We start from the raw sequence: 13302 nt of genomic DNA, 5'->3' as shown, positions 1-13302 counted from the left end.
TCAAAATTTGATGGCACACTTATGAAGGGTTGCTAGTCTATGTGTTACCACTATTCTCTGCCATCATTTTCAGCAATGCATACCTTTCCAGTATGCGGTTAGGCCATCATGTCTTAACCACTTCCCTGCACGGATCTCTAGGTTGGTTTTGCTTTTTCATTATTATAAAGTGATGCAAGGAAGGGAGCGTTTGTGGTTAAATCTTTACATTCATCAGATGTTACAATGAATTCGATCCCTGCTTTGTTTAGCGCCAAATATATTTTAATTTTGTTCTCAATTAGCTTTTTTATATAGCACACCACCCCCAAGATGTAATGGCTTCAAACAATAAATGTATTGGCTTAGAATTTAGCCCACAATTCTGTGAGCTGGCTCGGCTTGCTCTTCCAATCTGGGCCAGCTCAGCTGATTTCTGCTGGGCTGTCTCGTGCATCTGTGGTCAGCTGGTGGGTTGGCTGAGGAAGGATGCTCTAGGGTGGCCTCACTCATGTGTCTGGAAAGTCGCAGGCTATTTCCTGGGGCAATGAGTCACAGGTGTCTAGGTCACGCCCTTTTATCTCTCAGGTTACCCTGCCTTCTTTACATGGTAGTAGTGGCAGGGGTTCCCGGGGCAGCAAGAAGGCAAGCCCCTGTGTGGAAACACCTTTCAAGCCTCTGTTTGCATCCCTTTTGCTGACATCTCTGGCCAAAGCCAGTCATGTGCCAGCTCAGAGTCGGTGTGGGAGGGCTCTACTGAAAGGCATGGAGAGAGGAGGGGAATAATTTGGGTCCATTTTTTGCAATCCACCACAGCCAGTATTTCTAAACTGAGATTTTTGGGCCCTATTGAAAAACAACCTTTGGCTACTCTGGATCTCTGTCCTTGAATCACAATAACAGGCAAGCCTTTTCTAGCGTGCCACGGTCCTTCCCATCGCCTACCCCACAGAATGCATATCCTTTACCCAGCTCCTTCCACCTGCTTACTACCTGCTCAGCCACACACGTTTATGTTGATGGCCTCTAGACCATAAACGTATAGACATATAGCCATGATGATGCTTAGCATAATCTCCTAGAAGTGGAATTGCTGGGCTTAAAGTATGAATAACATATTTTTTTAAACTATTTTGACGTTTTAACACTTTTTAAAAACTTTAAAAACATATTTTAGGGATGGATGTGGTGGTCCATGCCTGTAATCCCAGCATTTTGGGAGGCCGAGGGGGGCGGATCACTTGAGCTCCAGGAGTTCAAGACCAGCCTGGAAACATTGTGAAACCCTGTCTCTAATAAAAATACAAAAATTAACCAGCTGTGATTGCCAGCACCTGTAATTTCAGCTACTTGGGAGGCTGAGGCAGGAGAATCGCTTGAACACAGGAGGCAGAGGTTGCAGTGAGCCAAGATTGCACCATTGCACTTGAGTCTGGGAGACAGAGCAAAACTCCGTCTTAAAAAAACAAAAAAAATTTGACTACCTTTGCTCTAGCAAAATATAGGGTATCTGGTTTAAATGCCAGTTAGTTCCACTAGGCTTTGGTGGCCCACTGTGAAAGTTGCTGTTGGATACACACACACACACACACACACACACACACACACACAGAGTCCTGAGGCAGTAGGATGAGTCTGTCTTCATCCCTTTCTCTGGGGAGTTCTCCAGGTGTGGTAGCTTTGGATAGAGCCTCCCCTCATTCAGTTATTCAGCAAACACTCAAGCAGAGGCTACTACATGCCAGTCACTCTGCTAAGCAGGGAGGTGAAAAGGTTACTAATAAATACACAGTTCCTCTTCTCCAGGAACTCACTGTTTGACCAATGAGACAGACGTGAAGCTCTAATTATAACAAGATGCAATCAAGCCTGTGCCTGAGTATCGAGTCTATGGGAATGCAGAGGAGAAATGATTCATTTGCCTGCCTTCTTGGGAAGCGAGAGGTATGAGAAGTAATAAGGCTCTATCTAAGCCTCTATCACTTGGGCAAGTTACTCCACCTTTGGGTGCCAGTTTCCCTACATGTAAAATGCAAACAATAACAGTACCCACCTATGGTCACAGTGAGGATTCCATGAGATGAAAGGTGTAACATGCTTAGAACAGTGCCTGGAAGAGATGCTTTGTTAAACCATTGAGTTGAATTCTTTTGGCTATCAGAGTTTTTCTTTTTCTTTTTTTTTTTTTTCTTTTTTGAGACAGAGTCTTGCTCTGTTGCCAGGCTGGAGTGCTGTGGCATGATTTTGGCTCACTGCAATCTCCACCTCCCCGATTCAAGCGATTCTCCTGCCTCAGCCTGACTACAGGTGTGTGCCACCATGCCCAGCTAATTTTTGCGTTTTTGGTAGAGATAGGGTTTCACCATATTGGCCAGGATAGTCTCGATAGGTGGACCTCGTGAGCCGTCCACCTCAGTCTCCCAAAGTGCTGGGATTACAGACATGAGCCACTGCACCTGGCCCGGTTTTTCTAATCTTCTTCACCCTCCCAGGGCTCTGAGAAGTGTGAGGGTCGAATCACCTCCTGCAGATGTTTGTGGTATAGAAATAGAAACTGCATAGTCCCTCAATATCTTTATCAGGACTCTAAAGATAAGTGGCTATGAACTGTGGCACACTTCAGAGCATACTCAGTGTTGGGGTGGATTCAGATCTAACAGTTGGCTACCCTTAAATGAATATTTACAGTCTTTGAGCAAATTCTTGCTGATTACAAAACACTATGCAAGTTACCAGAGATACAAAGATGAATAAGACATAGTCTGTGCCCTCAGGATCTCAGCCTTTTGGGGAGACAGCTATAACCACCAGCAACCATGGCCAGCACAGAGGGAGCAATTAAGTTGGCCACAGAAGAGGTAATACTTCAACTGAGCTTTTGTAAGTCCTGCTCAAGTTAGCACGTTGTTCTCTTTGGGAGGCATTAATGTGTATGGGCAGCAGAATCCCATTTAATTTATTTTACATCCAGTTTGACAAATGGCTCTCCTTGCCATGGGTATGCAAGATAAATGTGCCTCCAAAATGTGATCTCAGAGCCATTTAGAAACTAAGTGGCAAATATCCTATACATCAAGGTGACAGTGACATTGAGAAACATGTGGCTTGTTAATCCACAGTGGAATCAAGATCAGACTTCAAGTTCTAGGTATTAGGCATATTTTGGGGTTCTTTTTTATGACATCCCATTCCTTTTCCTCTAAAACTCCCACATATTAAAATTAGATGTCGCTGGCATACAGGGAATGTTTTTTAATACAATAACTGTCTGTTTACTTCCTAGAACTATAAACAAAGCTTAGAAGAACAGGGATGTCTATCTTGTTGGCATTTACTGTTCTTACAGGAAAATTAAAGTCTCACAAAGACACAGTTCAGTGAGCCAATTAAGCCTTGTCTGTTAAACTTATGCAAAATATATGGCAATAATTCTGATAGCTATTGCTAATTCAAAGCATAGGCTATGAAATCCAGGTTTGAGCACTTAAAAAGTAAAAACAAACCCAACATCTTGCAATACTTATATATTTCCATTTCATTTTCATATTCTATCTCTAAGCAGACCTGTTTTTTAATGTCAAATTACATTCTTAATGGAGAATATTTGGAGGAAATATAAAATGGGTTGGATTTGATCAAGCAGTTACTAGTCTTTCTTTTGGTGACATATAACCTCCTACTTGTCAGCTTCTAGAAGATGAATCAATTTTGTGAGGACTTGGCCAATATCAAGGTCTTCAGCACGACTCATCAGCTCGTTGCTAATCCAAGGACAACAAATAACTACAAATGCTGTAAGTAAGCCCAGTTATAGACTGCTGATGAATTTGGTGCTCCTGGTATGTGCCCTGCCCAAGAATGACGGTGTCTGTGTAGGGAATATTTCTTTGAATATAAATAGTAGGTAGTGGTTTATCTTAGTCCATTTAGTGTTGCTACATAGGAATACCTGAGACTGGGTAATTTACAAAGGGTTTATTTGGCTCACGAATCTGCTGACTAACGACTGGGCATATGGTGAAAGCCTTGGGCTACTTGCACTTATGATGGAAGAAGGCAGAGGGGAGCTGCCCTGTTCAGAGATCACATGGCAAGAAGCAGAGCAAGAGCTTGTAGACATGTGATGTATGACAGTCTCCATCTTCCAGGGACTTCTGCCTCCACCCCATCTCTTTATAACCAGAGCCCCCAGACAGGGAAGGACTGAGTCTTTTGTGGCTAGCACATTGGAGATAGTTGATTTCATGGGCAAATTATATAGAGTGACATTTACTTTTTATGCTGGGAAATTTCTTCCAACAATATATTTTTGTCCAACCATCTGCTTGAGTCAAGTTTCTGTCAGCCTCTGGAAGTAATAATTATTCCCTGCTCTGAAACTGAGCTTCATGCTGGCTTTCTGCTGAGGGAGCAGACCCTTTGGCTATCTGTTATCTATTGTCAAGAGTTCTTTTGTCACTCACTATTGTCAGCTGCTGATTTTCCAACAGACGCTTTAAGGCTATAAATAAACCCTCCCAACGCAAATCCCCCCCTTTTGAAAGTATGAAAGACAAAATACACCAGTAAATTAGGATATGATTTTTATTCAGGCTATTGCAGTAGGAGGACATTCATTAGTAAGAAATACCTCAAAGAAAAGGAATGAGCCTGGCTTTTATGGAGACAAAGAGAGTCTTAAGGGAGCATGAGGAAGGATGGAGGTGGGTCTTACTTCAGAATATGCAAAACCTGCGTGGCCCTTGGCAATTAGCCAGTTCCTACAACCCGAAAGGGCAGAAGATTTCTTAACATCTCTACTTTTTAGAGTATAAGACTTAGATTAAGTTCAACATTGCCAGTCTTCCCTTTTGTTGAAAATGAACATCATTGCCACTGTTGGGACTCAGAAAACAATACCCCAAAATGAAAGCCTCCAAAGTAGCCTCAGAAGCAAAGTCTCTCTCTGACCTTCTTCTGCGCCCCCCGCCCCGTCTCTCGCCCCTCATTCTCCCCTGAGATAAGCCATAGAAACTGTGATCCCTCTTCCCCAAGATGGGTCATAGAAACAAGGACTCCTTTTCCCCAAAGCCAGCCATAAAACCTAGAAATATTATTCTAACCTTCCACCATTCTTCTGTGTAACACTTAGCCATAAAGAAACTAAGACCCCCATCCCAGAGGGGTCCTACCCCATACCTGGGAGGAAGGAATGCTGCACGGAGAGGCCAAGAAGAATCTGAATAGCCAGGCCTTGGTAGGTTTCCTCACACAATCTATTTCCATTAGATCATACCCTTTTTTGTCCAATCACATTTCCACGTCCCTGCTTCATCAAACCTAAGCATAAAATTAGATAGCTTCTCCTGTATCTCTGGATCTTCATTCTGAAGGCTCAACTGTCATGTAAAACTATGATCAAATAAACTGTTCATTGTTTGAAGCAATAAAGTACAAATGAAACCTGTCTTTACATGCAAAATGGGGCATATGCTTCCATAAATGCCTGATTGTGTGTGCAAATGAGTGTTTTACACACCCAGTTACCTGTTTGCTATATTTATATTTTTAGGGTCAATGTAAGTGCTTTCATTTTTTAAAATGAAATTGTTTTTTAAAAAACTGGTCGGGTGCAGTGGCTCACACCTGTAATCCCAGCACTTTGGGAGGCCGAGGCGGGTGGATCACGAGGTCAGGAGATCGAGACCATCCTGGCTGACATGGTGAAACCCCGTGTCTACTAAAAATACCAAAAATTAGCCAGGTGTGGTGGCAGGCGCCTGTAGTCCCAGCTACCCCGGAGGCTAAGGCAGGAGAATGGCGTGAACCCGGGAGGCGGAGCTTGCAGTGAGCGGAGATCGCGCCACTGCACTCCAGCTGGGCGACAGGGCGTGACTCCGTCTCAAAAAACAAAAAAACTATGATCAAATACACTTGTTTTTTTTTTCCGGTTAACCTGTCTTTTGTATAGTTGGCCATGATCCTTATGATGGGGAGGAAAGGAATCACCAATTTTCTGCTCCCTCCCACTGAACAACTTAGAGATGACCTAAGGCCTCCTTACCTGTGTGAAGTAACTGGGAATTGGAAGGTGAGGTCCAGTTATATCCAAGTGTTGGCATCAAACTGTGAAACACAAAATGCACTGGCCAATTAAGGAGAGGATTTTATTCATGCCATTGTAATAGGGAGAACATTTATTAATGAAGAATAACTCAAAGGAAAGGAAGGGGTCCTGGTCTCCCATGATTCCTCATGGAAGCCTTGGGGAAGGATGAAGGTGGGTCTTATCACAGAATATTCCAGGGCTGGATTGTCCTTTGTGGGGATGGCTGTTTCTTTTGAAATACAAAAGGGTAAGAGATTTCTTTCTCTCTCTCTCTGTCTCTCTTTTTTTTTTTTTTTTAAAGAGACAGGGTCTCACTCTGTCTCCCCAGCTGGAGTGCAGTGGTGTAATCACGGCTCACTGCAACCTCAGCCTCTTGGGCACAAGTGATCTATCTCAGCCTCTCAAGTAGCTGACACTACAGAACAACAGGTGCGCCACCAAGACCAGCTAATTTTTTTGTTGTTGTTGTGGAGATGGGGTCTCCCTGTGTTGCCCAGGCTGATCTTGAGCTCCTGGACTCAAGGCATCCTCCTGCCTTGGCCTCCCATAGTACTGGTGTTACAGACGTGAACCACTGTATTTGGCCCAGTAGGGGATTTCTTAAGCATCACTGCTTTTAGGGAACAAAAGCCTTAGAGAAAGTTTAACAGTGTCAAAATTCTTTTAAGAGGCCAAAGCAAATTTGGAAAAAAAAAAAAAAAAAGAAGTTTTTATGAGGTTTAGGTATGAGATAATATCAGAATTCTGATATCTCAACTGTTTGCTTGTTCTATAAGAGATACTTAAGCTAACTCCTTATTTAATTTGAGTAAGGAAAAACAAATGGCCTGTCTGACCAAAGCTAAACAACAGGAAGGGAAACACAGCTCCTCTTACTTTCCTAGAGAATCATGGACCAATTTTCAATTTGGACCAATCATGGAACCTTTTCCTGTAGCTTATAGAAATTCATTCAAAATATACTTTTTGAGCACCTGCCATTGCCAGGCATGAATATAGGTGGTGGGGATATAGCAGTCAATGTGACAGTCCGTAATTTCTCCCCTTGAGCCCCTTGCTATGGAGAAAGAGAATGCAGCAAAGCACAAGGAGAGCCAGGGGAAGGAGCAGTACTGTTTCCAACAGGTTAGCCAGAGAAGACCCCCACAAGAAGGTGACAGGAGTAAAAACCCGAGGGAGGAAGCAGTGCTGACGCCTGAAAGAACATTTTGGGCAGAGGGAACAGTAAAATGGGAAAACCCTGAGATGGGAACTGTTCATAATTAATCGGGAGGCCATTTAGCTGAGGTACCTTCAGCACCCTGGGTTCCTTCCTAAGCAAATGGAAAACCAACTCAATGTAAACAGTAAAATGAAACAAGCGTAACCAGTCAGAAACTGCCAGCTAACTTCTAACTACGGACTTTACCAATTAGAAACTGACCTCTCACCAGGGACTTTCTGCTTTAACCAATCAAATATTTTCTTTGTCTTGCTTCCATGATCACCTTATAAAAGGCCCCTGCTCTCCTCCCTCTCCAAGCACTGTGCTGAGCTGCTTGTGGCCTGGTGCTGCTGGATTCCTGAATCATTCAAAGCTCAGATAAACTCATGAAATTTTAATATGCGTAAATTTATCTTTTAACTGAACTTGCCAAGATTTTCAAAGAACAGCAAGGAGTTCAGAGTCTCTAGGGTGCCGTTATAAAGAGGGGAAGGGTAGTGGCTGAGGACTGACAGCTGAGGGAGCAGAGGCTGTAGGGTCGTACAGACAATTGTGATGACTTTGGATGTTACTCAGGTTAAGGCAGGAAGGTACTGACATGATGACTTTGAGCAGAGACGGAACATCACCTAACATATTTTCAAAGGATTACCCTAGCTTATGTGATAAGAGGATTGAAGCAGGCAGACCAGTGAGGAGCTGTTGCACTGCTCTTGAGAAGATGGAGCTCCGATCAAGATGGCTATGGTGAAGTGTGGTGAAGGCTGCTTAGGTCTCCTTTGGGAATTAAACATTTATTCCTCCAGCGGCCGGGAAGCTCCAGCTAATGGCTTTTGGCTGTCAGCCCTCTTCAAGAATCGCCTCTGCTAAAGACAGCTGCCTTGCCCAGTGACACTTCCCCTGCCTGGAAGCTTGTTAGTGAGGGCTACAAAGGCCTGGCCCTGTACCTGGACTCAGACAACTCCTAAGGGCCATCCCAGTTCAGAGCTCCTCAAGGAGTCCGCTCAGACCTTCCTTGTGACTACCTCACAGCCCAACTTCTCCCTTTCTACAGGCATTGATCCCAAGAGTACCCCCTAATACACTCCCTGCCCACTCAGCTCCATCTCACACTCAGCTTCCAGGGCAACATAGCTTGTGCATTGAGGTGGTGAGCAGTGGTCAGGTTCTGAATATATTTTCTTTTCTTTCTTTTTTAAAGACAGGGTGATATGGTTTGGCTGTGTTCCCACCCAAATCTCACCTTGAATTGTAATAATCCCCGGGTGTCAAGGGCAGGGCCAGGTGGACATCCTTGAATCATGGGGTCGGTTTCCCCCATACCTGCCACCATGTAAGAGAGCCTTTGTTTCTCCTTTGCCTTCCACCATGCCTTTGTGAGGCCTCCTCAGCCATGTGGAACTGTGAGTCCATTAAATCCCTTTCCTTCTCCACAGAGAATCTAAGTGGTCTAACAAAGGAACAAAGCTAGCCATCAGCACGTCCACCAGGAAATGTTTCCAGCATTGTTTTTTTGTACACAGCCCATGCTGCAATAATAGGCTCCCATGAGATGTTGAAAATAGGCGAAGCTGCTTACAAACTACCTTTATCATACACCCAGAGGATAATTCCAAGGCAACATTGAAGTAATCTGAATGACATGACACCACCTTGTGTAGGTACAGTTTCACAGTAGAGAGAAAGTTTGCTGTAGGGAATGGGAGTTAAGGAGATGAATCTTGAGCTGGAGCTTGACAGGAGTATGGAGTAAGTGGAAAGCCTGGGAAAGGTGTGCTAGGGGAAGGGGGAAGAGGAGAGAGGGCCCAGGAGTGAAGATGGATAAGATGCCTAGGAGGAACTGTTGTTGTGAGTCTGCCTGTCATGAAAATTACATCTGTTAAGTAAGGTGGGATAAGTCAGCTAATTTTTAAAACCAGGCCAAGAGTTTGGATTTCACCCTTTAGACTACCAAGGGAACAGAAGAAATTTCAACACTTTCAAACTGCCAGTGTGAACTGTGAATCTCCACATCAGAAGTGTGCAGTATTTCCCAAATGTATTTGGCATTGAAAACTTCTCTTCCATGACACCACCTATTAACATCTTTGGAAAGATTTGTCCCACAGACACATTGAGGTAGAGAACACTCAACCTTGGGGTGTAATGGGAAAACTAGTGGGTCAAGGGAGCCAGTAATAATCAAGATTTTTAAAAGTGTATGAACAGTATCTTGGGTGGTACGCAAAAAACATTGATTTATTATCCTGCCCCCACAATTCATGTTCACTGTTAGTGGCATATTATGGGGCGCATGGAAAGAGACCCATGGTTTTCTGGAACCTTCTTTTCCTTCTTGAATGATTAGTAAATCGGTTACATTTTTCATCATATGACTTGTATCCTTGCAAAATATCCCCTGGCTTGTATTTATGTTCAAGCAGTGTTGAAGTTCAAGCAACTGTATTTATGTTCAAGCAGTGGTTGTATTGCCTGTTTCTCAGCAGGCAGTGGGCATTGTCTCTGGTCGTTGTCAGATGCCAGGTGGCACCTGTAAGACAAGCAGGAAGGAACTGGTCTTGCCCTGTAACAACAACCCCAAACCAGGAATGCTCTGTCTATAGCCCCAGGCCTGTGCGGTCTGTCCCCACACTTGCCAGGACTTCTCATCCCTTTGCTGTCTTCTCATTTCAGTTCTCATTTGCTTACTGTGGTGCCTCCCTCACTGAGCCACTTGGTAATTGAACTTGAGTTTTATCTTCCCTTCCTTCTACTTCAAAAATACCCGAACATAGCTTGTTTGTTTTCCCAGTGAGGCATCTGACAAGTCTTTTAGCTTCCGTTTAGCAATAGTGAAAAGGTAGTTTCAGCTACCTCTGAAACACAGATAATCATAGAACCAACCTCATAACACCATTATAAGGAGGCATTGAGAGTGTATTTGTTGAGTGCTTAGAACAGTGTCAGGCACAGAATAAATGTTATAGAAATATTTGATGATGAATAAAGAAATGAATGAGTGGTGCCTGGCTTGTACTCAGGTTTGCAATGTTTGCTGAAAGAGTGAATCAACAAATCCTGGACTATAATGTTCCAACGCTCACATCCTTGGTAGTCAGCTGTTCCCAGGAGTAGCAGTAGATGCTAAAGCAAAACATCCCAAGTTCCAGTGAAGAGGTCTTCTATGGTTAGCACAGAAAAGCTTTTCATAACAGATAGCCTAGGGTGATGCCCCATGTATCACCTTCTCTGCTTCCCCACCCCCCACCTAGTTACAGTCTGCACAGGAACTGCATACTGGTGCAGTCCTCCCTTGGTATCCACAGCAGACTCATTCCAAGGCCTCTGCAGAAAGCAAAACCCATGGATACTCAATTCCCTTGTATAAAATGATGTAGTATTGCCATATAACCTACCACATCCTCTTGTATACTTTATTTATTTATTTTGAAACAAGATCTCACTCTGATGCCCAAGTTAGAATATAGTGGAGTGTTCCCAGGTCATTGTAGTCTCAACCTCCTCAGCTCAGGGGATCCTTCTGCCTTGGCCTCCCTAGTAGCTAGGACTACAGGCACATGCCACCGTGCCTGGCTGATTTTTAAACATTTTTTATAGACATGACTATGTTGCCCAGGCTGGTCTTGAACTCAAGCAGTCCTCCCATCTGGGCCTCTCAAAGTGCTGGAATTATGTGAGTTACCATGCCAGGCTATCCTCCTGTATACTTTAAATCATCTGTAGGTTACTTACAATACCTAATACAATGTATGCTATGTAAACAGTTGTTATACTGTCTTGTTTTTTCTTTGTATTATTGTTATTGTTGTTGTTTTTTTTTTTCAGAATATTTTTGATTCACAGTCGGTTGAATCTGGGGATGTGGAACCCACGGATGTAGAGGGCTGATTGTATTTATTTAGGGCATGCTAGAACATGTCCAATTAACTACATTCTGTTCTGTCTCAATGAACTCATTCTGCAGGAACAACACACTCATGTGCAGTGAGCACAGAGAGGCAGGGAAGGGGAGACAAAGGAAAGGAAGCAGCAATGATGAAGCATTTATTATACCCCTGGCACATGGAAGGGGATTTCAAGTACATTGTGTCATTTAATCCTCTGACAATCTTAGGAGCCAGGAGCCATTTTGAGATTCAGAGTTTTAGCCTTTTTTCCTTTACAGGCCGGAAACTGATGCTCAAGGAAGCTAACTAACTCAGCCAAGGTCATTTGGCTAAAATACATAGCCGTGCCAAAACTTAGGACTCTATGAGTTGTTATTTAAATGAACCCCTGAAGTATTGTCCAGGGCCTCAGAAAGGTGATGTCAGCTGCATATCAGCATGTGCCCAGCCCACCAGCTGGATTTTTAGTGTGTCTCCCATTATCATTATAGAGAACAAATGAGTGACATTAATAAAATAGACAATCTTTAATAGGTCCTGCCTGCCACCAGCCATCAAGTCCTGCAAAACAGCAGAGCAAAGTGAGGTTGTAGTTACTGCCCTGTGGTATTTAGTAAACAGCCAACATGATCCCATCTGAGACAGTCTGTGGGCAGGGCACGGCATGGGTTTTTTAATAGGGTATTTGTCTCAAGGCTGATGGAAAAGCACTCCATTCATGACCTTTCATCCATAGCCTTTTTTGCATGAGAAAATGTAGGAAGAGCTGATTCTCTGGGAGAAGGAAGACAGGTGGATCCCACACCCCACTGCTGGCAACACTGATTTTAGATAAATGGTTTAAATGTTCTTTCTTTCTGGCACAATTACGGGGGCAGCACTATGAAGTTGTCTTAGTATCTGAGTATCTAGAGAGTATTCTGACTTTATTTGACCAAAAAAAATATGAGCTCCTTCTGGACTTCTCTAAAGAATCCTCATTGCTCTCTGTTCCCACCCCAAACTCTTCATTCTGTTCCCATGGAGCATTTCTACAGTGAAATGTCATTAGCTTACTCTACCCTCTGAGCAATAATCCTCCTGCCCTTTAGCAATGACAGGTATGTATCCTGCCTTCCAAACAGCTAATCTTATTAGGTCATCCACAGGACTGGGACATGGTCTGTCCTCTGAATGTGTTAAGTCCAGCAAAGATTATCTGAGGTCACTGTTGGTCAGTCTAAATTTTGGGCTCCCAAGAAAAATCCAAAGAATTCCCTCCCCTGCTTCATTGTCTGTGAAATAAACAGATCTTCAAGTAGGATGGCCTTGCCTGTAATGCAAGGACTTCCTTGAGTAGTGATTGTCCCAATATTTGAGATTCCTGGTGAATGTTTCAGACGCAAACCTGCCTGTATGTGTCTTCACTGTTGGAATTTCCAGGCGCAGTTTGCACTCATCAGAACTTGTTTCCTTCTGTTCTCTGTTGACAATGTAGAGGAGGAAAAACTATTTCGAGAAATCATTTTCTCTCTACCCTTTTGTAGTTCTTAGTTGAGATTGACCCCATAACAAAAGATAGATTAATCAGAGAAAAACTAACAAAAGTATAATAACATGTATATATGGTAGATACTTAGGGCAAAGTGAGTAAATCTCAAAAATATTGCTTTGAGTTCAGGCTTTAATACCATCTTTCCCTCCAACAAAGAAAAGATGGTTTGGGGATCTGCCCAGTTATAACAAGATGGTCAGAAAATGCCCCCAGCCTCCCCTGGCACATACTTCTTATCCTTCATTATCCCAATATTTATACCATAATTTTGGTGGGATCAGTATTAATATGACAATATAAATGTTGAACTGTGATGACTTTTCCTTATCCAGCTTTTAGATTTACCTTGAATTCCTCTTCTTCTTTGTTTAGTTTCTATGCATTTATCATTAATTCATCCCCAAACTCTCAAAAATGTTTATATGCAAGCGTTCTATCAACTTCATCATCTTAGATCCTTATCAGTATTCTGGCTTTCTCCAATATAGATAAGTTGCCCTGTGGACTTGCTACATAGCTGTTATCCTGAAGATTTTCTCTCAGTATCATGCTGGGATTTATTACACTTGTTTGTCCTGCATTCCAATATCTTTCTTGTTTTCCTCTTTTA

At 43.0% G+C, this 13302-nt stretch overlaps 1 long non-coding RNA gene across 4 annotated transcripts in view; it reads left to right on the top strand.

Annotated features, from left to right (window-relative positions):
• Positions 1-1379: 1379 nt before the first annotated feature.
• Positions 1380-13302, top strand: part of LOC117089618 — a 47185-nt gene continuing 35262 nt past the window's right edge. For 3 of the 4 annotated variants that reach the window (XR_004439676.1, XR_004439677.1, XR_004439674.1), the window contains exons 1-3: positions 1380-1923; positions 3667-3773; positions 5111-5215. This is a non-coding gene — a long non-coding RNA (uncharacterized LOC117089618). Of the gene's footprint in view, positions 1924-3666; positions 3774-4571; positions 4683-5110; positions 5216-13302 lie in introns of all 4 variants that reach the window. The other variant, XR_004439675.1, reaches the window with a different exon arrangement.

The sequence above is a fragment of the Trachypithecus francoisi genome, unplaced genomic scaffold (assembly GCF_009764315.1).
Source record: "Trachypithecus francoisi isolate TF-2019V2 unplaced genomic scaffold, Tfra_2.0 Lachesis_group11, whole genome shotgun sequence".
NCBI lineage: Eukaryota > Metazoa > Chordata > Mammalia > Primates > Cercopithecidae > Trachypithecus > Trachypithecus francoisi.
Note: the sequence above shows the minus strand (reverse complement) of the source record. Positions and strands in the feature narration are given on the sequence as shown.